Here is a 24,306-nt window from a genome sequence, read left to right on the forward strand (position 1 = left end):
ATAACAATAGAGTGGGGGGCCCCGCTTTTCCCCGGCTCACTCTGTGAGCGATCTGCCAGGTTTAAGATTTCTTCCTTCGATTTGGAAACTACAGACTTTTCGTTTCCTTCGCTAACAATCCTTACCCCCCCATTCTTAAATTCGGCGTTAACTTTGAACACTCCTTCGAGTACAGACTCCGGGGAACTCACACTTCCCCCAGTTACCAAGGTTAACCCTTTTCCCACTGAACCAAGTTCATCTGACCCACAAGGACGGCCGCCCCGTTCCCCTGAATCAGATACCTCAGACATCTTCTGAGCTCCGTTACCAGGTTCAGCACCCCGTGCATCCCCATCTTGGACACACTCGAACGGGACATTGGCCTCTTCCAGGCTTTCAACACCCGTACCTTTTTCACCTTTTTCAACTTCCCCCGATCCTCCCAGTTACTCTCTGGGCAGCTCCCACCCGGGGAAGGCGCAACCCTGCAAGCTGAAACAACCTCCTCGGTCTTTTCAGCAGACTCCTTCGAGGCAAGGGTATCCTTTTCATCTAGGACTGCCCTCCTCTCATTATCGGGAACACCTTTAGAACTCTCAAGTTCTTCAAACAATTCTGCCAAACCAGACAGATCATCCATGTCCCACTCTGGACCCTTTAACAGCTTTATCTGTTTCTCATCTTTATCTCCTACCTTTAGGACCTTTCTCTTCGCTAAAGGCAGATCTATCTCCTCTCCCTTACCCCCTTTCACTTTACTACTCTTCGTCTTACCACCCTCGAAACCCTCATGGCACAGGGTCAGCAAAGACGTCTCGGCCAAATCAAACTTGGCCAGATTTAAACTGCTCTCGTTCACAGCTCTCTCTCTCGACAGGCTGCGAGTGACCGCGCCGGCGAGAGGGTCCTTGGGCGCTAGGGACGGGGCCACCGTACTCGCCGGTCGCCAGGTCGGCAGCATTGCTGACCAAACCTTACCCCCTGCTAAGTCATTTCCCAGCAGGATGTCCACGTCAGCTCTCGGGAATTCTGAGGGCACCCCCATTTCAACTGATCCATACACCAGCTCACAATCCAGAATGACCTTATATAAGGGCACCATTTCTATCCTTTTATTTATTCCTTCCACCTTTACCATGCACGTTTCCCGACCAAATTCTAGTACCTTACGGCTAACCAGGGATAATTCAGCGCCCGTATCCCTCCAGATTCGTACGGAAACTGATGTGTCTCCCTCCGTCACAGACACGGTTCCGTGTGACAGACAACTCCCAGAGCCTTCTCGTACTCTGTCTACCCTCGGCTCTCTGGTCGATTTGCTGATTACCACGGCACACCTGATAGGGACTGCGGCTTTCCCTCTTCCTACCTCCTTCCTCGGAGCAAAGCATCGAGATGCAATGTGCCCCTCCTTTCCACAATTAAAACAGGTCAAACCCGGAACCCACTGGCCGTCTTGCCTTTCCCCCTCAACCTTACCGCTAGCTCCCGGTGGGACCTCTGCCTCACTCATCGGACTTTCTCGATCGTTCCCACGGTCTCTCTGGGGACCTTTATTCGAGGGAGTCCTTGTCTTGTGGGTTAGGGCATATTCGTCCGCCAACCTGGCAAATTCTGAAATGGACTTATCCGGCTTCTCATTCAAATACACCCGGATCTCCTCCGGAACACAACTTTTAAATTCCTCAATCAAAAACAACTCCCTGAGACGCCCATAATCCTCGCCCACTCTTTCCGCGGTGCACCAACGGTCCAAGAGCACCCCCTTCTCATGGGCTAGCTCGGTATACGTTTGATTCCACCCTTTCCTTAAATTTCTAAACTTTTGTCTATAGGCCTCAGGTACCAATTCGTAAGTCCGGAGAATGACCTTTTTTACCTCATCATAATTCTCCGCTCCTCCCTCCTCCAGGGACAAGGCCGCATATGCTCGTTGGGCCTTCCCCTTTAACACACTTTGTAACAACGCCACCCACTGCTCTTTTGGCCATTTCTGATTTACTGCCACCTTTTCAAAAAGCAACAAATAACTATCGACATCTGCCTCCTCGAACGGGGGCACCAATCTCAACTCCCTACTAACATTAAACCGCTCTGCTTGGTCTAACCCTTGATCTCTTCGCTCTATTCTCATCTTCTCAATTTCCCGGTCATGTTGCCTCTGTTTCTCTTCTGCTTCTAGCTTCTTTAGGTGAATTTCATGCTGCCTTTCCCTCTCTCTCTCCTGCCTTTCCCTCTCTCTCTCCTGCCTTTCCCTCTCTCTCTCCTGCCTTTCCCTCTCTCTCTCTCTTAACCCTTTCTCTCTCTCTCTCAGCCGCTTCCAGCTCTTTTAACTTAATTTCACGTTCCAACTTCAATTTCTCCACCTCTAACTGAACCGTCCCACTTGATGGTACCTCTTCAGGGATATCTCCCAATACCTCAGCTTCAAACACCTTCTTCCCAATGTAATACTGAGTTATGGCCCTTCGTACCTCCCGCTTTTTCATGGACGACCTCACTTCTGTGAGGTTCAACCCCTTCGCTAAATTTAACAAGTCTGATTTTGTGGCCGCCTCTAGCGCCCCCACCGTCGGATTTTCCATAAATTCACCCACGTCCATCTTTGCTGGTTTCCCGTCTGGCTACCCGCATAACCAGATTCAAGTTTTTGATTTACAAGCCCGATTCACTGGCCTCCCAATTTGGTGTCAAATCCCAAGACGAGAACCCCAACTGTTACGAATCCCGTAACCGGAGAATTTACCAGCAAAGATAGAGAGGTCCGTTGAAGTCTGATGTCACTATTTTCAAACGTTTTTATTGATAAAGGGACACAAAAGTAGGGTTAATACAAACATTTAGATAGTGCACATCGTCAACACTCAATCTAAAGCGCGGGTATAGTAATAATCATCATTAAGAAGTGAGCTCTGCTGTTGTCTAGGGGTTAATAGATTGTCCGTTGGAAATATAAAAGTCACTCAAAGTCTTCAGGCCTCAGCCCTTTGAAAATCGCTGGGTTTTCCGTGGGGCGACCGAGAGAGAGAGATTGGGGGAGAAGAAAAAGAACTTGCCGAGTCTCGATGAATCTTCCGTGAAATCGGGGGAGCGTTGGTTTCCTCTCCCCGATGTTAGTTAAAAGTGGTTTTCTGTGATTCCAGCCACAAATTCCAATCCCAGAATCTGACGCACTTGGCTTCCTTCAGAATGGCTTCCCGCTGCTGTGGGAACACTCTCTCGTGTCTTCTTGGTGCATCTGAGGGGGCTGTCCCCCTGAGACTCTCCTTTATACTTCCTCACGGGGTCGCAGGTGTCAATCAGGTTGGGATGATGCAATCTCTCTCTCAACCAGCCCACCTTGCCCAAGGGCTTTTCACGTGGTCTCCATGAGACAATAGTCGCTGTCGTCTTATTCTGTATCCCGGGTGGAACGTGCAATTTGGCACATTTCTCTCTCTCTCTCTCCTACTGGGTCTACTGACCCCCCCCCCCCCTCGACGGGAGCTCTTGCAATTCTCACAAAGGAGGGTGCTGGGATCATAACAGATTATTAATAGTTTGCATTTTTATCTATCTTTTTTGAACCTTTTAATCTCAGTCTTCATTATAAGGGAAACAAATGTTTGTAAAGCACAACATGAGAAGAGCAGTATCCTGAGTTTTTTAACATTTTCAACTAAAACAGCATTTTTATTGTTAAAAATGTGGTCATAAATTATGGGTAAAATTCTTACTACTTCTTCTTGACCATCTGATATAATAAGTCATTGACAAAACAGTCACTGCAATTTGTTTTATTTTTTTGAAATGCGTATTAACAATTAATACAAGATGTTGAACTCTGATAGTTTAGTTGTTTACTATTTATTTTGATAACTTTTTAATAAACAGAAAAATATGAAGTACGTATGTAAGACTCATGCTTTAAATTTGACTACATTTCTCCAGAAGTCCATAATTAGTGAAATAATCTTTATGATTACATTTTGTCATCAATGCAATATATAAGTATATTTGTAATTGTAATTTCAATTTAAAGCCACAAGCCCAATATATTGAAAAAGACCAATATCTTGTCAAAAATTATTTATGAATGCTCTGAAAAGGACATGGTGATCCCACCTGGCACCAATTTTTTTTAAAGTAACTTTTAATTATTATGCATATGTTGTCCTTCCTTTCTAATGGTCTAAAACTAGTTTACAGCATTTGAACATAAACTGCAGGCAACCATTATGAAAATGATTTCAAATGCAGTTTCTTTAGACAAAGTAATGAGTAATTTCAACTAGGTTAGTGTTTACCTTCAGTTTTTTGAGAAAGAATGAAACCGTTTAATCAGACCAATATAGTATAGTTTGTTTGATTACATTTGAATCTGGTAAGTAATGTTATTTGTTAGAAATCTGCTTCAGCATCAAGTAAAATTTGGAACTCAGTATACAACTTCTACAGATGCATTCATTTCCAGGCTAGTTGTATCACATTACTTGATAAATTGAGGGTTCAAGTTGTAGTTCTGTGGATCTCGAAATAACTTTGCTGCGTTTGAATCTAAAAAAAATAGAATTTGTAGATCAGAAGCTAATTTAATATCTGTTTTCTTTTTAGCCATATATTTTTAAAATTTAGGTTGATGGAGCCCTCTAGTGAAAAATCAGATGCATTTTCATTTACTTACAAGTTTCCATGGATGTTGCTTAAATTGCTTCTATACAATATGCAAAATTATTGAAAGAAGACCAAATACAATGTGTTCAAATAAATACCAAAACCGTTCTTGAAGCAAATTTAATCTAGAACAGAAGAATGGCTGGGTGATGTTTAAACATTTAAATTAAACCCAGATTGTTTGAAATCATCAGTAGAATGCGAAGCATTTAATTTGCTGGTTATTTGCTTTACATTTGCAAAATTTGTTAACTTCTTTCTCTTTCCATTAAGGAGGAAATGATTTGTTGATTTTGATCACCCTTGAACTTGTCAGAAGGTTGACAGCACAAGGTATTAACAAATTTAGTGACATGTTTAATAGTTAATAGTCTTGACTTGACTTAATTGTATAAATCATATGCAGCCTCGAAATCAGAATCCCCTATATAAATGAAATATAATTGCAAAATTCTGACCACACTTCAGTCAAGTGTATGTTAAAATTGGTAATAACAACTTGATTTATCGGCAGGGAAAAGTGAAGCTTCTGCAAAACTTGAGAGCTATGCTGAGATCTTGGATCAGCACTTGAATCTTAAAGGATGATGATTCACTGCTTATATAAATGAATAAAGTGGCACAATTGCCGACAGTCAGCAAGGTCCAGCCCCATCAATTTTAACCTACCGGCTGTCTTTTTCATTGATCTTTTACCCATAAGGCCGTGGAAACAGTCCGACGTGTCACATCGCGATTGTCTCATCAACAATGCATTTTTATCTAATCCTGGAGACCATTCATTCAAAATTTCAGCAGTCTGAAAGAACAAACCATTAGAAAAATATACTGCATTAATGTCATTTACTTGGAGATTCAGAAAATTCTTTATACACCTGAAGGTTCATTTACTTGTGAACGTTCTTTATAAACCACTGTCAAAATTTATCGGTTTTCGTTGTTACGGGGGGCGGGGCTGCAAACCGGTTGGGTTTAACATTATGAAACAGTAGCAGCCTTTGACAACACAAGCAGGAAATAACTCGCCGTCTCTGAACTCTCCACTGGTCGGAATATGTACCCACAAAACGGCGGAAAGAATCACCTTGAATTCGCCTCTTTGAGGAGCTTTGGAGCATTTACAGTTACAGTATAGGTTCTCCCAGTTTACGAATACGTACTTGTCCATACAAATGTGCAGACGGGAGACAGGTGGGATGGATTTACCGGCTGCTCCTGGCCTTCGGGCATCTTGTGCTACGTGGGAACTCTTTTCCGCGGCATTTCCGACTTGCGAACTGTTCGGGGTTATGAATAGATCACAGGAACGTAACCGTGTCGTAACCTGGGACGAGCTGCACGGGCAGGGAATATTACCGTAAATGGGAGTATTTCATGGCAAAATGTGGAATAGCTCGGATCACCCTAATATTTTATCCAAGTTCTGAAATAATTGAAATATACAGAAACAGGTATATTTCCGTTTATGTTGTATGAGCATTCCGAACCATATGCACACATTTCAATAGTTCAATTTAATATCGCAGAATGTATACAATATATAAGAATTTCAGGTTATTTATTGTATACATTATCTGATAACAAATGAAACCATTGAAACGTGCACATATGGTTCGGAATGTACCTACGAGTTCTGGAAAAGCATACTTGGAATATGACTTTCCCAACACCCTCGGATATAGATGCTGGGCATCAAATTTTAAAAAAAACACGGAATTGTAGAAATGCACAAAAGATATTTTTTTCTCTATACAGGTGTTGCCCGGTTTTCTAACTTGCGAAGTATTTCCAGTATTCCGTGCTCTGATCTCCGGCTCTTCAGCTGAGCGGGTCAGTCTGAAGCCGGGTTGGTCAGCGGCCTCACAGTGGCGCTGGAGGAACTGTTAACTGGGTTGGGATGACAAGCAGTTCGGAGCTCAATCAAGTTAGTTGTGGTCATGAAAGGTTAGGAGAAAGGCACAGGAGCACAGATATATCGATAAATATGATGATATATTCTGTTAGAGAGCAATTCCTCTCCAAGAACTTGGGGATTTCGATACAAAACGTAGAAAGTACACTTACATTACATTTTGCGTTGCATCTTCTGTGCGGCATGACTGACCTATCACTTATGGGATAATCAAACTTTGTTTTACAATAAACAGCAGCAGCTGTGCATTTGAAGCAGTGGCAGGAAGCAGACCTGATCTCATCGGATCTTATCTTATTTTAGGGTAGAGAACAGCCTTTTGTATTTTAGTTAACATTTCTGTCAATTGAAAAGTCCAAAAAAGAGCCAGATTTTTCATATCCATGACAATTCGATTTTTATACACAGCATTTCTAAATTTAAAGGCAAATAACTTATTAACAGTTATACATGAAAGATGAGCCCGCTGTGTTTTGCTTTGATAATTGTTCACGTTTTTATGGCTTTACTTTTTACCTGCTTCAGCAATTCGGACTTTACTTCTTCTTCCAAGGACACCGGCAAACTCGTTGCCTCCATTATTAGCATCGAGACCATCATAGCAAACACAATCGCACTCATCATTTTGGAAACTCTCCCGAATATAGCTAAAGACAGAATTTAAAAGACAATTAGAGTACATTCCTCTACAATTCAAAACGATACTGAATGGTTCGATGTCTGTAGAGATGTTACCTGGTCAGGAGTAGCGATTTCAATAAACTATAGGGCAGATGCAGAAGGCATAAATAGTCTTGGATCTTTTTCTGGGGAGGAGCCAGGAACTATTTTAAACAATCATCCCATTGCATCACAAAAATATTACGGCCTGATGATTTGGTGATCCTCAAGAAATCTTATTTTGGATTCATTTCATTTGAGATTAGTTCATGCTGGAATTAGTCACAGTAAATTCCAATTTAATCAATTCTATAAAACTTTTAATCACTTCTATTAGCTGTTTTGCACACTATATTACAGAATGTAAACAGAAACACTGCGTGACAGTTAAATACTTATATAAATTAACATTTATATATTATTTTGTTTAATTGGAGTAAGGGGAATTATCAGGCTGTCAGGCAGGAAATTGGAAGCTTAAATTGGGAACTGATGTTCCCAGGGAGAAGTACGGAAGAAATGTGGCAAATGTTCAGGGGATATTTGTGTGGTGTTCTGCACGTTCCAATGAGACAGGGAAGTTATGGTCAGGTACAGGAACTGTGGTGTATAAAGGCTGTAATAAATCTAGACAAGAAGAAAAGAAAAGCTTACAAAAGGTTCAGAGAGTTAGGTAATGTTAGGGATCTAGAAGATGATAAGGCTAACAGAAAGGAGCTTAAAAAGGACATTAGAAGAGCCTGAAGGGACCATGAGAAGGCCTTGTTGGGCAGGATTTAGGAAAACCCCAAGGCATTCTACAAATATGTGAAGAGCAAGAGGATAAGATGTGAAAGAATAGGACCTATCAAGTGTGACAGTGGGAAAGTGTGTATGGAACTGGAGGAAATAGCAAAGGTACTTAATGAATACTTTACTTCAGTATTCAGTATGGAAAAGGATCTTGGTGATTGTAGTGATGACTTGCAGCAGACTGAAAAGCTTGAGCATGTAGATATTAAGGAAGAGGATGTGCTGGAGCTTTTGGAAAGCATCAAGTTGGACAAGTTGCCAGGACCAGATGAGATATACCCCAGACTACTGTGGGAGGTGAGGGAGGAGATTGCTGAGCCTCTGGCGATGATCTTTGAATCATTAATGGGGACGGGAGAGGTTCTGGAGGATTGGAGGGTTGTGGATGTTCTTCCTTTATTCAAGAAAGGGAGTAGAGATAGCCCAGGAAATTATAGACCAGTGAGTCTTACCTCAGTGGTTGGTAAGTTGATGGAGGAGATCCTGAGAGGCAGGATTTATGAACATTTGGAGAAACATAATATGTGTAACACTTTACCAACAGGCTGGTATAGGTCTCCGGGAAAAGGAGATCCAGCCACACACCAACCCCACCTCCCGTACACGCAGGTGCTGTGGGAATCAAGTTTATTCCTCGCGCATGCACCCAGTATCAAACTCACACCAGATACCATTATGAAATACACTTTAAAGAGTTTACTAAAACTAAAAGAGTACTAGGCAATACAATATATATGAAAGAAAAGGAAAAGCAAAAGGTGCCAAATTATCAAAGTTCAGTCAGTTTAGTGCACATCGTTGGAGCTCAATCATCGAACCGTTCGACCCCTCGTCGCTTGCCTCCGACCACCACGTCTTCGCACCTGGGACCACCCCCGGTGGTCAACTAAGCAGTGCAGCGCACGTCCACCTTCCTCGGCGTCTTCCTCCCGACTCTCCCGAAAACCCGCAAAAACCTCCCCCCCCCCACAAGCTCCCAGCCTCACAAGACAAAATAATATTCCCCATTGGTTAACAAATGAATACAATCCCCATATTAGCAAGTCTAAAGCTAAACAACTGTGAGAGAAACACTTATCAGACAAAGAAGCATTCCTACTCTTAACAAACCAAAGAAGCCATTTTGAGTAACAGACACAGGACATTGTACATATGATTAGGAATAGACAGCCTGGCTTTGTCAAGGGCAGGTCATGCCCTATGAACCTGATTGAATTCTTTGAGGATGTGACTAAACACGTCGATGAAGGAAGAGCAGTAGATGTAGTGTATATGGGTTTCAGCAAGGCATTTGTTAAGGTACCCCATGCAAGGCTTATTGAAAAAGCAAGGAGGCATGGGATCCAAGGGGACATTGCTTTGTGGATTGAGAACTGGCTTGCCCACAGAAGGCAAAGAGTGGTTGTAGACGGGTCATATTCTGCATTGATGTCGGTGACCAGTGGTGTGCCTCAGGGATCTGTTCTGGGACCCTTGCTCTCCATGATTTTTATAAATGACCTGGATGAAGAAGTGGAGGGATGGGTTAGTAAGTTTGCTTATGAAACAAAAGTTGGAAGTGCTGTAGGTAGTGTGGAGGGCTGTCAGAGGCTACAGCGGGACATTGATAGGATGCAAAACTTGGCTGAGAAGTGGCAGATGGAGTTCAACCCAGATAAGTGTGAGGTGGTTCATTTTGGTAGGTCAAATATGATGGCAAAAAATAGTATTAATGGAAAGACTCTTGGCAGTGTGGAGGATCAGAGGAATCTTAGGGTCTGAGTCCATAGGACACTCAAAGCTGCTGCGCAGGTTGACTCAGTGGTTAAGAAGGTGTATGGAGCATTGGCCTTCCTCAATCATGGAATTGAATTTAGGAGCCGAGAGGTAATGTTGCACCTATATAGGACCCTGGTCAGACCCCACTTGGGAGTACTGTGCTCAGTTCTGGTCGCCTCACTACAGGAAGGATGTGGAAACCATAGAAGGGATGCAGAGGAGATTTACGAGGATGTTGCCTGGATTGGGGAACATGCCTTATGAGAATAGGTTGAGTGAACTCGACGTTTTCTCCTTGGAGCGACAAAGGATGACAGGTGACCTGATAGAGGTGTATAAGATGATGAGGGGCATTGATTGTGTGGATAGTCAGAGGCTTTTTCTCAAGGCTAAAATGGTTACCACAAGAGGACACAGGTTGAAGGTGCTGGAGAGTAGGTACAGAGGAGATGTCAGAGGTGAGCATTAGGCAGATTGAACTTAGCAGAGAGCTGTTGAAAAGATGTGAAGCGATTATCAATAAAAAGATCTTCAAAATGTCTAATGCCCTTCCTATACCAATCATGGAATGTTGAATCATATATAGAAGGTAAAAAAAGGTGATTATGTAAGATAGGACTAGAAAAGGAAAAACCATAGAAACCATAAAATTTCCTAAACTGAGCCCATATTCGCAAAGTGTGTCTAACAAGAGGATTAACAATTAATCTGGACAAACTACTAGGGAGTACAGAGCCAAGAAGTGCAGAGATAGATAAATCTTTAGTGGAACTCAACTCCATTGCCACCCAATTAGGGCACTCGGGTTGGCCATGGAAAAAAGACCAAAAGGTAGCACAATGTATATTGGCTGCCCAATAATATAAATGAAAGTTCGGTAAGGCCATGCCACCCTCTTTTTTAGATTTTTGGAGATAAACTTTATTAATTCTAGAACGCTTATTCTTCCACAGCTATGACAAAATAATAGAGCCTAAGGAATCAAAAAAGGTTTTAGGAATAAAAATTGGGATAAATTGAAATAAATATAAAAATTTAGGGAGAACATACATTTTAACAACATTAATACGACCTACCAAAGACATAGATAGAGGTGACCATTGTGACAGTGTTTTGTAGTATATAAAAGATTGGCAAAATTTTCACGAAAAAGATCTTTAAACTTCCTTGTGACTGTAATCCCAAGATAAGTAAATTGGTTATGAACTACTTTAAAAGGGAGGTCACAAGATGTTAATTCTTGTGCTTCTTTATTAATTGGGAAAAGTTCACTCTTATGTAAATTAAGTTTATCGCCAGAAAACTGGCTAAACTGATCAAGAAGTGAGAATATTGGAGGTAAGGCTGTAGACGGATTTGAAAGAAAAAGTAATAAGTCATCAGCATAAAGAGAAACTTTATGCTCAACACCCCCCTCCAAATCCCGGTCAATTCAGGACAGTTTCAAAATGCTATCGCGAAAAGTTCTATAGCCAAATCAAAGAGAAAGGGACTTAAAGGGCATCCTTGACGGGTGCCACGTTTGAGGTTAAATAACTGGGATTTCTGAAAATTAGTCAAAACAGAGGCAGTAGGACACAGATACAGTAATTTGATCCAAGAGATAAAACTTTGACCGAAGTCAAATTTTTCCAAAACTGCAAAAAGGTAGTTCCACTCTGTACGATCAAATGCCTTCTCCGCATCGAGGGAAATAACACATTCAGGAATCCCAGTTGAAGGTGAATATAAAATGTTAAATAAATGCTGAATATTAAAAAAGGAAGACTGTTTTTAATAAAACCAGTTTGATCATCAGAAATAATAGAGGGAATAACAGTTTCTAATCTATAAGCCAAAACTTTGGCCAAGATTTTAACATCAACATTAAGCAAAGAAATCGGCCTATACGAGGAACACTCTGTTGGGTCTTTACACTTTTTTAATAAAAGAATAATAGATACCTCATTAAAAGAGGGTGGCAATTTACTGTAATTAAACGGGTCAGGTAGTACTGAGAGTAACTGAGGAGAAAGAAGTGAAGAGAATGATTTATAAAATTCTACGGGGAACCCGTCAGGTCCAGGAGATTTCCCTGAAGACAATGCAGAAATTGCAAAAGATATTTCTTCTGATGATATAGGCACATTACGTTTGGCTTTAAAATCAGATGAAAGCGAAGGAATATTCAGATTAGGGTTAGGGTCTTAAAAAAGATCAACAGAAATATTCTCATTCAGAGGAATAAAGTCGAGAGTAAAAATTTTTAAATATGTCATTGATTTCTAAATGATCCGATGTAAAGTCTCCATTTTCCTTCTGGATCGTTGTAATATGTTGTTTAGCTTTAGAATGCCTCAGCTGATTGACTAGAAATTGACCAGATTTGTCACCATGAATACAAAAGCGACTCTTAATTTCAAGAAGTTGGCGTTCAACAGGTTGAGTAGAGATAGGGTCTTTTAAGAGACTTTTAGATAGGTACATGGAGCTTAGAGAAATTTAGGGCTATGGGTAAGTCTAGTAATTTCTAAGGTAGGGACATGTTCAGCTCAACTTTGTGGGCCAAAGGGTCTGTATTGTGCTGTAGGTTTTCTATGTTTTAATAATGATAAATATATTTTTAAATATATCTGCTAATGTAGGGATATTCAATGTGACTGGAAAACATGTAGTTTTCTCCAGTATTTCATATGACCACCTTATTAAAGTTTCTTTCTTTTGATACTAGACCCAAGCTCTCCTCTGGTATAGTTGATACCCATGTCCTGACATTTGCTGAATATTTTTGAAGAAGTATGCTTAGTGAATATTGTGATAAAATTAATGTGAAGAATATTTGTTTACTAAAAGACCAACAGACTAAGGGAGAAAAGTAGGTCAGCACTTTTAATGGGAATTTTTATACATTGGAAGCTTTGTGCTAAAATGAATGTTAACGTATTTTCTTTTGGACAGTTTTATTTAGAACTGTGGAATTTAGAACTTTCAGACTTTAATTAAAACCTTAAGAATTTGTGTTTTTTTGTTATTGTAATCACTGTACAGTATTAATATTTCAAAAGAGAATTGTATTGTATATATTTTTTGAATGTATTGGATTTAATATTTCACTGAATGGAAATTTTGGTGATGCTAACAATTTATACTGTAGCAAACAGCATTAATTTGCTGATTGTATTCTAAGACTTTGGAGATAGAATTTCGCGAAGCATCAGATTTTCAGATCCGATTATAATCACTGTTGGAGAATGCTGCAAGTTGTGGTTTTATCCACCCTTCCATTGCTGGTCTCTTAATTTTTTTCTCTTAATTTTGAAATTAAAAGTAATTTTTCATCCACTTTATCAATTAATCAATTGTCTAGATAAATTAGAGAAGTGTCCTGAATAGTTTGCAACCCATTTTCATTCTGCACTATGTTTTATGCAATATCAAAGTAACTTAGTCTGGAATAAGTTATATTTAAAAGAAAGCTTACTTGAGGGTAATACTGTATAGCCATTTTTAGAAACTAGGAATAAAATTGCTTACTAAGAGATTAATCAATGTGAAGTTTTGGAACCTTAATCTGAATTCCACTATTATTACTATAGATAGCAATAATTGGGTTGCTTTGAAGTAATAAATTGAATACTTACGGAGTTAGTGGTGTGTTCTTTGTGTGATATCTGGGAACTTTGGGAAACTTGCAGTCTTCCTGATAACTACATCTGCACGAGATCGTGTTTAGGACCTGGAGCTGCAGCACGATGTCATTTGGCTCATATGGGTGAATGAGGGGGTGACAGACAAGTGCTACAAGAAAGTAGTCACCCCTAATTTTCAGGAGACAGATACATGGGTGACTGTCAGGAGAATGAAAGAGAATAGGCAGGCAGTGCTGAGTACTCCTGTGTATTATTAACTATATTGCTTTGGATAGTGTGGGGATGGGGAAGAATGACCTTCTGGGTCAAAGCCACATTGACTGGGTCTCTGGTACTGTCTGGCTCTATGGCTCAAAAGGGAAGGTGGGGGAAGAGGAGTGCAGTAGTGATAAGGGATTCCATAGTTAGAGGAACAGACATGAGATTCTGTGGATGAGGAAGGGACTCCTGGATGATATGTTACCTCCCAGGTGCCAGAGTCAGGGATGTCTTGGATTGGGTCCACAGATTTCTGAAGGAAGAAGATGAGCAGACAGAATGATATACAAACGTTTGTACATTGGTACCAATGACATAGGTATGATAAGGGATGAGGTCCTGAAGAGAGCAGGTTCTCTGGATTGCTGCCTGTGCCACTTACCAGTGAGGTAAGTGAGGGATGATTTGGCAGATGAATGCATGACTGAGGAACTGGTGCAGAGGGCAGAGTTTCAGATTTCTGGATCTTTGGGATCTCTTCTGGGGAATGTATGACCTGCACAAAAAAGATGGGTTACACCTGACCTCGAGGGAGACCAACATCCTTGCGGACAGGTTTGCTAGAACTGTTGGGAAGGGTTTAAGCTAATTTGGCAGGGGAATGTGAGAACTGGATTAATAGGATGAGGATGGAGCAGATGGTATACAGGTAGATGCAGTGTGTGGTTAGACTGTGAGGAAGGACAGGCAGATGATAGGGCAAAATTGCAGTCAGTGGGATGAGTTGAAATGTAACATGGGGGCAAAATCAAAAAGGGTGATGAATACAGCACCGAAAGTGTTATATTTGAATGCATGCAGGATATGGAAAAAGGCAGATGATCTTATTATGCAGACAGGTATGATGTTGTGGGTATCACTGAGTCGTGACTGAAAGGTCATAGTTGGGAGTTTCACATTCAAGGATACACGTTGTATTGAAAGGACGGGCAGATATGCAGAAGGGGGTGAGGTGGCTCTGTTAGTAAAAAATGTAATCAAATACTTAGAAAGAGGTGACATAGGGTTAGAAGATGTAGAATACTTGTTGGACACTGATAATGTAAGTTGCTGCAGGCCTGCTACCCTTGTCTGGTGGAGGGACAGTCGACATGGGAGCTGAGTATCCTCAGTTGTAGCGAGAACTAGCCCTGGGCCTCAAGCGTTGGGCTTGTCTGCTGCTGTAGACCAGGTGAGCGACACAGAAGCGCTACAGCCTGGTTGAGCTCAGCTGGGCCTGGCCTCACCTGTCAGTTCGAGTTCCTGCCCCTGTTCCTGTCCCGCGTTCGAGTGGTGGAATGACAGCCTGGATTGTGTGAGTGAGTACAGTACACCGCTGGAGACTGTACTATCAATTTCTTGTCATTGTTGCTCAGGGTCTTGGACTACTTATGGTTTTTTCTTGAGTGAATATGCTCCTTAGTTTGATATTTTGAATTATGTTACTCGCTATTTTTGGATGTTTGCTTGCTATTTTGAATGTTATGCACCTTGGCCCAGAGAAATGCTGTCTTGATCAGCTCTATCTATATATAGTTTGAATGGTAATTAAACCTGATTTGATTACAGGAAAGAAACTAGCATGGATAGATGATTGACTGACTGGCAGAAGGCAAACAGTGGGAATAAAGGGGGCCTTTTCTGGTTGGCTGCCAGTGACAAATGGTGTTCCACTGGGGTCAGTGTGGAACTGCTTCTTTTCACATTATATGTCAATGATTTAATTTTTATAATCACCTCTCAGTTGTGGTGCAACTGATCTTCATCATTGGAGAAATTAAAATCAGATATCAAAATTAGCTTAATTTTGTTCTTCAGGGAAGAGGAAATTATGTTAACAGTGTTAGTTTTAAAAGGCTTTTATTATGCAAGATATGAGTAATAGGTAAACATAATAGCCCTTTCTTCTCTAGTCTCATAAAAGTCTTTGTTTGTTCACATGTTACTCTGTATATTTTGTAGATGAAAAGATTGAAAAGGTACTGTCTATTAAATTATACATAGTGAAAATAGCTTCATTCCATGTAAACACCACCTTTATCGGTTCAATAAACTACAAATGTCATTAGTCACTGAAAGCAATAAGGAAATATTTTATTCTGGCAATATAGGTAGTCCTTTGGATTTGAAGAAGACAGACTTCACACACGGGGATAGATAGATCCCCTACCTCACCTGGTTTGGCCCATCTGCCCAGACGGTTGACCAGGATGTGGCCGCTGCGTATGCTACAGCTACTTGGAGTCACAGGTGAGAGCTGAGCACCAGGTGGGGACCAAAGGTGGATGAGCTGCCCTGAAAAGGGCACGGAAGGCCCCCCCCCACCAGAGGTGCTACCCCTCTAGACACCCCATATACCCCATTTCTGGCAATAGTGAAGTCCTAAACTCTAAACTAAACAGTTGCTAGATTGCAGTTGTTGTGAACCATCATTCTGAGGTGGGGCACAAGGTAAAGTCAAATGAACTGTAAGCTGTTGATAAAAAGTGTAATGATTCACATGTTGCAACAGTTTTATCTGCATTACCATTGCAAAGCTGGAATCTGAAGACAGGGCCTGACCTGATTGTTCATTGACATATCATGAGCCTCTAAACAATCTTATTTTGCTTCACATCAAAGTCAGCCTGGTCCGAAGCTTCATGGAGGTCTGTGCATAATAGTTGCCTGCATAACTTGCAGGAAGTTGGGGATTCCCACACAGCTGTACATTGCAAACTTCTTCGCCGGCAGTGACTGCTGATCTGTTGGCCACACCCCAACACTGGAATTCAGCAATGGCGAACAAGCCTTTGATAGCTTCCCCACAATTACACAGGGAAATCTCCCTACTGATCAGACTCCAGGTTTGACTTCATGCAAATTCAGTAACTCATTCGCTTCAAAGGAGAGGAATGACTGGGGAGGAGAGAGGTGACTTTAGAGTTTATGTGATCTAACTATGTTAAAATGTACTTGATAGTTTAAATGAAAGCAGAAAGTGCTAGAAACACTCAATAGATTATACAAAATTTATGGAAAACGAATTGTAGTTAACAGTTTAGGAGAAGACACTTTATCAAAACTAGGAAAGAGAAATATAAACAAGAGAAAATCTGCAGATGCTGGAAGTCAAAGCAACACACACAAAATGATTGAGGAAAGATTAAACAGTTGACATTTTGGGCCAAAAAATTTTCATCCTGATGAAGAGTCTCGTCCAGAAACGTTGACTGTTTACTCTTTTCCATTGATGCTGCTTGACCTGTTAAGAGAAATACAAGTTAGTTTCAAGTTGCAGTGGAGATATGGTGGAGTAGATAGGGCATTAAAAAGTTTCTAATAAGGTGAAGCCAGAGCTGCTATGGGGATAGTTTATACTCATGGGTAACTAGAGGTAGTTGGAAAGTAATATTACAGGTACAGGAATGTAAAATGCTGCAAAGTCCTGAAAAATGCAGAGCTACATGACATGCTCAGCAGATCAGGCTGTGTTAATGGACAGGGAGAAACTGGATCAATATCACAGATGGATGACCTATAGCAGAAATGGTCATTTGTCATGTAGACAGTAAGTAAGTTCCTTAAAATTATATAACTCAATATTGCCTCTATAAATCCTTGAAAATTATAAAATTAAATATTGTCACAAACAAGAGAAAATCTGCAGATGCTGGAAATCCAAGCAACACGCACAAAATGCTGGAGGAACTCAGCAGTCTAGGCAGCATCTATGGAAAAAATTAAACAGTTGACATTTTGGGCTGATACCCTTCATCAGGAAAAAAGAGCCGAGGAGAGAAACATCAGACGATAGGTGAAACTCGGAGGGGGAGGGCTGAAGCAAAGAGCTGGATAAAAAGGGATGGGGGGGTGAGGACCACCAAAGAGATAACATGAGAAAGGGAAAAGGGGATGGGAAATGGTGAGGGGGCGGGGGAGGCATTACGGGAAGTTTGAGAAATTGATGTTCACGCCATCAGGTTGGAGGCTACCCAAAAGGAATATAAGGTGTTTTCCCTCCAGTCTAAGTGTGGCCTTATCACGACAGTGGGGGAGGCCATGGATGGACATATCAGAATAGGAATGGGAGCTGGAATTAAAATGGGTGGCCACTGGGAGATCCCGCTTGTTCTGACGGTCGGAGTGTAGATGCTTGGTGAAGCAGTCTACCAATCTATGCTGGGTCTCACTAATATACGGGAGGCCACACCAGGAGCACCGAACACAGTAAATGACCCCAACAGACTTAGAGGTGAAGTGTCACCTCACCTGGTAGGACTGTTTGGGGCCCTGAATGACAGTGAGGGAGGAGGTGTAGGGGCAGGTGTAACACTTGTTCTGCTTGCAAAGACAAGTGCCAGGAGGGAGATCAGTGGGGAGGGACAAATGGATGAGGGAGTTGCATAGGGAGCGATCCCTGCAGAAAGTGAGGGGGAGGGAAAGAGGTGCTTGGTGGTGGGATCCAATTGGAGGTGGTGGAAGTTTAGGAGAATTTTGTGCTGGATGTGGAGGCTGGTGGGGTGGTAGGTGAGGACAAGAGGAGGCAGAAGGATGAGGTAAGAGCAGATGTGTGTGAAATGGAAGAGATGTGGTTGAGGGCAGCATTGATGGTGCCTTTCTTTGAAAAAGGAGGACACCTCCTTCGTTCTAGAATGGAAAGTCTCATTCTGAGAGCAGATGTGACAGAGATGGAGGAATTGAGAGGAATTGATGGCATTTTCCCTTCCTCCACCATCATTAGTTTTCTCTGTAAGGAGAAGAAAACCTAACTACCATTGAAATTCAGTAGAATTTTTAAAAAAATTTATTCTTTTTTTCTACAAACAACAACAGAAAATACAGCACATCCACAAAGACCATGACCATAACAAAATCAAATTAAATATTGAGCAGCGAAAAGGAGAATAATATAAAAGCAAAAGTAAACATACACAGTAGAAATTCAGTAGAATTTTGTTCATGAAAAATTACAACCTATATAGTTGTCTATAGAGAATATATCCATTTTTCCCACTAATTGCCAGTCCAATTGGTGCAAATAAAAATGGATATGTGAAAAAGGGAGATGGTGGTTTATGGCAGCACGGCACTTCCAGGAATGAAATAGTATTGAGGAAGCCATAATGAAATAAAAGATCTGAAATTCTCTCTAGATCTACCTAAAGACAGACTGTATTTTGCTATTAGTGGTGTAGAGCTTCTCTGAAAACTATTTTTATTTTTAGAAAGTATTGGATTATTTTTGTTTGACAAGAAGATTTGCCATTGGATGAAGGGAAACAAAAAAAGCAATGATTTCTTTAATTTTTAAGTTAAACTGTAGCATTGTGGCAGAAGCTTAATTTCAACAGCCCGAATGTAATGTTTGTGTTTTGTCTTAATCAGTTCAGCACTACATAAAAAATTACAAATGTTATCTTCAGGTATGCCATTGATCTGTTATGCAATGGAAGGTTATTTGCATTAATTGCATTAATATGGCACTGAATATGAATAGGAAGCATTCATCCAAAGTCCAGGCATTGCTGTCCATTGCTATCACTCCCTGTCCTGGATGTTTTCACAATAAACCCAACATGCAACAAGCCTGTTCCAGCCCTGATGTCTTAATAGGGTCATTGAGTTGGCTATAAGAGAATTTGCCTGCAGCTATGGCCTCTGACCTACAGCAGTTTGTAAGTAAAGAAGAGCAAAAATTAAACAGTCTGTGAGTTTAAACAATCTATGACAGAGCAGATCATTGGGATTCTAAAGACATGTTTTAGGTGCCTGATTAAATCTGATTGAACTGTGCAAAGTCTGGTGAGCAGTGTTTCCGGAATCCTTGTAGATTGCTGCCTCCTGCTTATCACAGTGCAAAAAGGTTTGCTGCTTCATAAATCAGAACATAATATTGTCAGTCTGCAGGAAGAGAAATTTTATAACAGTATTTCCAACAAATGAATGTTAAGAAGTCATATGAAAGTTTCTAGCTTCCCATTTATGCCCCAGATCCTGGCAGAGATGCATTATCCTTAATCCTGTGCATTGCTCCCACAATTCATGAGCCTCATTCTCTCATACCAAGAGACAGGCCCATGTCAGTTGCAATTATCGACAAAAGTTCAAACATAAAATTTACCTGGTCAAAATTTCCACGATAAAATTCATCAGTTTCCGAAGAATCATTAGCACTAATTGCTGGTTCTTGGCATTATAGCTACCTTTTACTCGAAGTTTCTTGGCTAATTTTCTGCTCCTGTAACATGTACCTTAAGTGATTAAAAAGCTGAGAGTTTGATGGCCAGGTAGATTCCTCTGCAGCGTTTAGAATTCCCATTGCCTTGTCTTATCAAGTTTTGCACATTCAGAATTTGGGTGGGATTACAACCAGAAGTCATGGCTTAGGGGTGAAAAATGAGAAGGTTCAGGGGAACATGAGGGGAAACTTCTTTACTCAGAGGGTGGTGAGAGCCTGGAATGAGCTGACAGCACAAGTGGTGCATATGAGTATGAGATCAATGTGTAAGAGAAGTTTAGATAGGTACATGGATAGCAGGGGTATGGAGGGCTATGGTTCCGGTGCAGGTTGATGGGAGTAGGCAGCCTAAATGGTTTTGGCATGAACTAGATGGTCTGAAGGGCCTATTTCTGTGCTGTACTTCTCTATGACTTTATATCTGAATCTATCTCAGATAATATGTGTGAGGTTGTTTGTCGTGTAGAGAACAGAAGCAATGTGTTTCATGATGTGAGAGAGTGGAATCACAAAGGAGATGCTATTGATAACAGGAGTTGGTATCACATCAGTGAAACACAGATATTTGTGGTGCTAATTGAAATCATCTTTGTTCCTTCTTGCCTTTTGACTCTGATTTCAAAATTCTCTTCAAATTTCCTTAGGTCTAACTGCTTTTTCCACCCTACTTAATTTGCTTTCTTCAATCAGGCCACTGGTTTAAATCACAAACATGCGTAAATCTGCAGATGCTGGAAATCCAAGGAACACACACAAAATGCTGGAGGAACTCAGCAGGCCAGGCAGCATCTATGGAAAAGAGTGTTGTCATTTTGGGCCAAAACCCTTTCCATAGATGCTGCCTGGCCTGCTGAGTTCCTCCAGCATTTTGTGTGTGTTGCACTGCTTTAAATAGCATTTTTGTCCCAATTATATAACTGGAGCCTAGAGTTAAACAAGGACCCTGCTGCATTTTGGCAGGTTTCTTTTCCTCTTGCTCAAGGCAGCAGATCAAAGCAGAAAGATTGCAGAAATTGAGTGGAATGTCAAACTTCTATGGTTCAACTGCCCACTCATTTTCACACAGCAACTAGAGTCAAAAGAGCATCATAAAGTTTCACCCAGAGCCTATTGAACAGCAGTTATCATCGTACAGTAATTACATATAAAGCATCCATAAGGATTTCTGTTACAGAACTATCTGTCTTGGGCAGGAAATGGGTGGAAGTCTGTGCTTGTGATGCAACAGTAGGTTTTGATCAGCCAATACCCACTAGGTTATGGTTATGTTATCACTGTGGTCAAGCCAAGCCATTGAGGTGGACTTTTAAGTTCAATAAGAAGGACGCAATTCTGTAAGTGTTAAGAATATAGTAAAGCATTAGGTCCTTCAGCTTCTCAAGCCTATTCCCCTCTCAATGAAGAGTAGATGAATTCTACTTTTTTTCCTTCAATTCTCTATTCAGATATTGCTGGCTTTAACTATGCACATTTCATGAATTAAATTTGAAGGGTCTATTAAATATCGTGCATTAACAATTAACCTTTGGGCTTATTTCCTTTGTATAAGAATATATTCAATGTGATTAAATATTGACATATAATTTTACGTGACTACTCTACCAGAAAAATAAGATCTTTATTGGGAAGTAGTTCTTTCCTTATCAACCTTAATGTCATCCCTGTTATGCCATATTAAATAGAAGTGAAATGGCCTGTCAATTATCTTTTTATTTAGGTGACATGAAGTAAACTGACATTGCTGTAAGTATTATATATATTGATCTCACATATGTAATATTACTGTTTGCTGACTGACAATTTGTTGTGAAGAAAAGTCAGTGGTCTTCATGAATTAAACTCATTAATTAGTTGATAGGATTACTGAAGTATAGGATGACCTTGCTGATTTCTTGGTCTCACATCTGTTTAACAAATTGCATACAACGAGTTTGCGCCAGACTATGCATCTGCCAGATAATACAATTTAAATCTAGAACTGACTACTTGTGACAAGCTCAGACATGAGCATCGGAAAGGATCGTGATCTGAACTATCACACACAAAATGCTGGAGGAACTTGTTTGTGAATTGGATTGTTTTTCTCTTTCAAGGTGGCCAGGTTCCAGTCAGAGTCCGTGATATAGAGCTGCGCTCAAACTACATTCTTCATGGACGGTGGGTCCTCACTCTTCAGAACTTGGTAAGACTCTTGGCAGTGTAGAGGATCAGAGGGATCCTGGGGTCCGAGTCCATAGGACTCTCAAAGCTGCTATGTAGGTTGACTCTGTGGTTAAGAAGGCATATGGTTCATTGGCCTTCATCAACTGTGGGACTGAGTTTAAGAGCCGAGAGGTAATGTTGTAGCTATATAAGACCCTGGTCCACTTGGAGTACTGTGCTCAATTCTAGTCATCTCAGGAAGGACGTGGAAATCATAGAAAGGATGCAGAGGAGATTTACAAGGATGTTGCCTAGATTGGGGAGCATGCCTTATGAGAATATGTTGAGTGAACTCAGCCTTTTCTCCTTGGAGTGACAGAGGAATAGAGGTGACCTGACAGAGGTGTATAAGATGATAGTGTGGTGCGTGGCCAAGTGGATAAGGTGTTGGTCCAGTGATCTGAAGGTTGTTAGTTTGAGCATTAGTTGAGGCAGCGTGTTGTGTCCTTGAGCAAGGCACTTAACCACACATTGCTCTGCGACGACACCGGTGCCAAGTATGGGTCCTAATGCCCTTCCCTTGGACAACATTGGTGGTGTGCAGCATGGGCAACTGCAGGTCCTCCATACAACCTTGCCCAGGCATCAGTCATCATCGAAAATCGAAGGACAGTCGGAGATAAGATAATGAAAGGCATTGATTGTGTGGATAGTTAGAGGCTTTTTCCCAGGGCTGAAATGGCTGCACGAGAGGGCATAGTTTTAAGGTGCTTGGAAGTAGGTATGGAGGAGATGTCAGGGGTAAGTTTGTTATGCAGAGAGTGGTGAGTGTGTGGAATGGGCTGCCAGCGGCGGTGGTAGAGGTAGAAACAATAAGGTATTTTAAGAGACTCCTGGATAGGTACATGGAGCTAGAAAAATAGAGGGCTATGGGTAACCCTAGGTAATTTCTAAGGTAGGGACATGCTCGGCACAGCTTTGTGGGCCAAAGGGCCTGTATTGTGCTGTAGGTTTTCTATGTTTCAATGTTTTTGTTAGCCCATTGTGAAGCAGTCTGTGAAGTTAGGCTACCAAGTCAAGCCTAACACATGTAGTGTATTTTCATGACTGTTACAAATATATTCATATGTCAAATGTACCAAAGACATTGGCAACAAATGTTCACACATCAAGGAGATTTTACAAACTGTAAGTTACATTGTTTAAATCTACAATGTTGTCTAATATTCTAACTAAACATAAAAAACAGCAACATGAATCCTTTATGTAATAGACCAACAAATTTATAAAGTTATTTACAGATTATTGCCTTGATTATCTTTGGCAAACACAATGCGTCTAGGAAGCAATTGTCAAAGAATAGATGATGATAATGTCTCAAATTTGTTTAAAGGGGGCTGAAAAAAGTCCATATTTCTCAAGTGCTGCCAGGCAGCTTGCTACTTGTGAGAAATCTTCCAGAGCAATGATTTGACATGAAGCCGCAACACCGTCTCAAATACATGAGTGGGGGGTGGCATTTACTGGGATATAGAACAGTGAGAATGTTTGGACAAATTATTGGGCAATGGGCAATGTAGGAAATAACTTAAGGACTTCAGAACTTTGCCAATGTTCCTGCACAAAATCCTGAAGCTTCAAATATGCCAAATGAGTGGATAAATCTTTCTAGGTAGTCTACCATCTCAGCAATTCCTTCAATTTACATCAGATCCACTCTGTAGTAACAACTATGACTGCTTCTGTTTCACTATTTCAGGTTGCTAGCAAGGCAAACAATATTTCCCATCTCTAGTTACCATTGAGAATGGGATGCTGAGGGAAGTTCTTAATCTACTGCATTCCCTTTAGTGAAGGTACTCCAAATGTAATTTAATTATGTAGCTCCAGGATTCTAACCCTGGAAATCTGAAGAAGCAACGATTTACCTGCAAGTCTGAATGATGGGAAACATGGAGGGGTAATTGAAGATGGTGGTGTTTCCATGCCCTTGTCAACTTTGTCCTTCCACTCTTTAGAAGCCGTAGGCTTGGGAAGTATTGCAGAAGGGGACTTGGCAGGTTGCTCCTGTACACCTTGAGGATAGTATACACAGTGGCCTCTGTGTACCTTTGGCAAAATTCCAAATGGTCTTCACGTTCCATCTTGTGTCAGTCAGGGAGGCCGTTTCATCCTGGAATAGAGTCATAGAGCAATACAACATGGATACAGGCCTTTTGGCCCAATGGGTCTATGTCGACCATAGTGCCCATCCAACTAGATCTGATTTCCCTCTTTCAGCCCTACTAATCCCTGTCCTTCCATGTGTCTATCCAAGTGCT

This window comes from Hypanus sabinus, chromosome 4 (assembly GCF_030144855.1).
Source record: "Hypanus sabinus isolate sHypSab1 chromosome 4, sHypSab1.hap1, whole genome shotgun sequence".
Classification (NCBI taxonomy): Eukaryota; Metazoa; Chordata; class Chondrichthyes; order Myliobatiformes; family Dasyatidae; genus Hypanus; species Hypanus sabinus.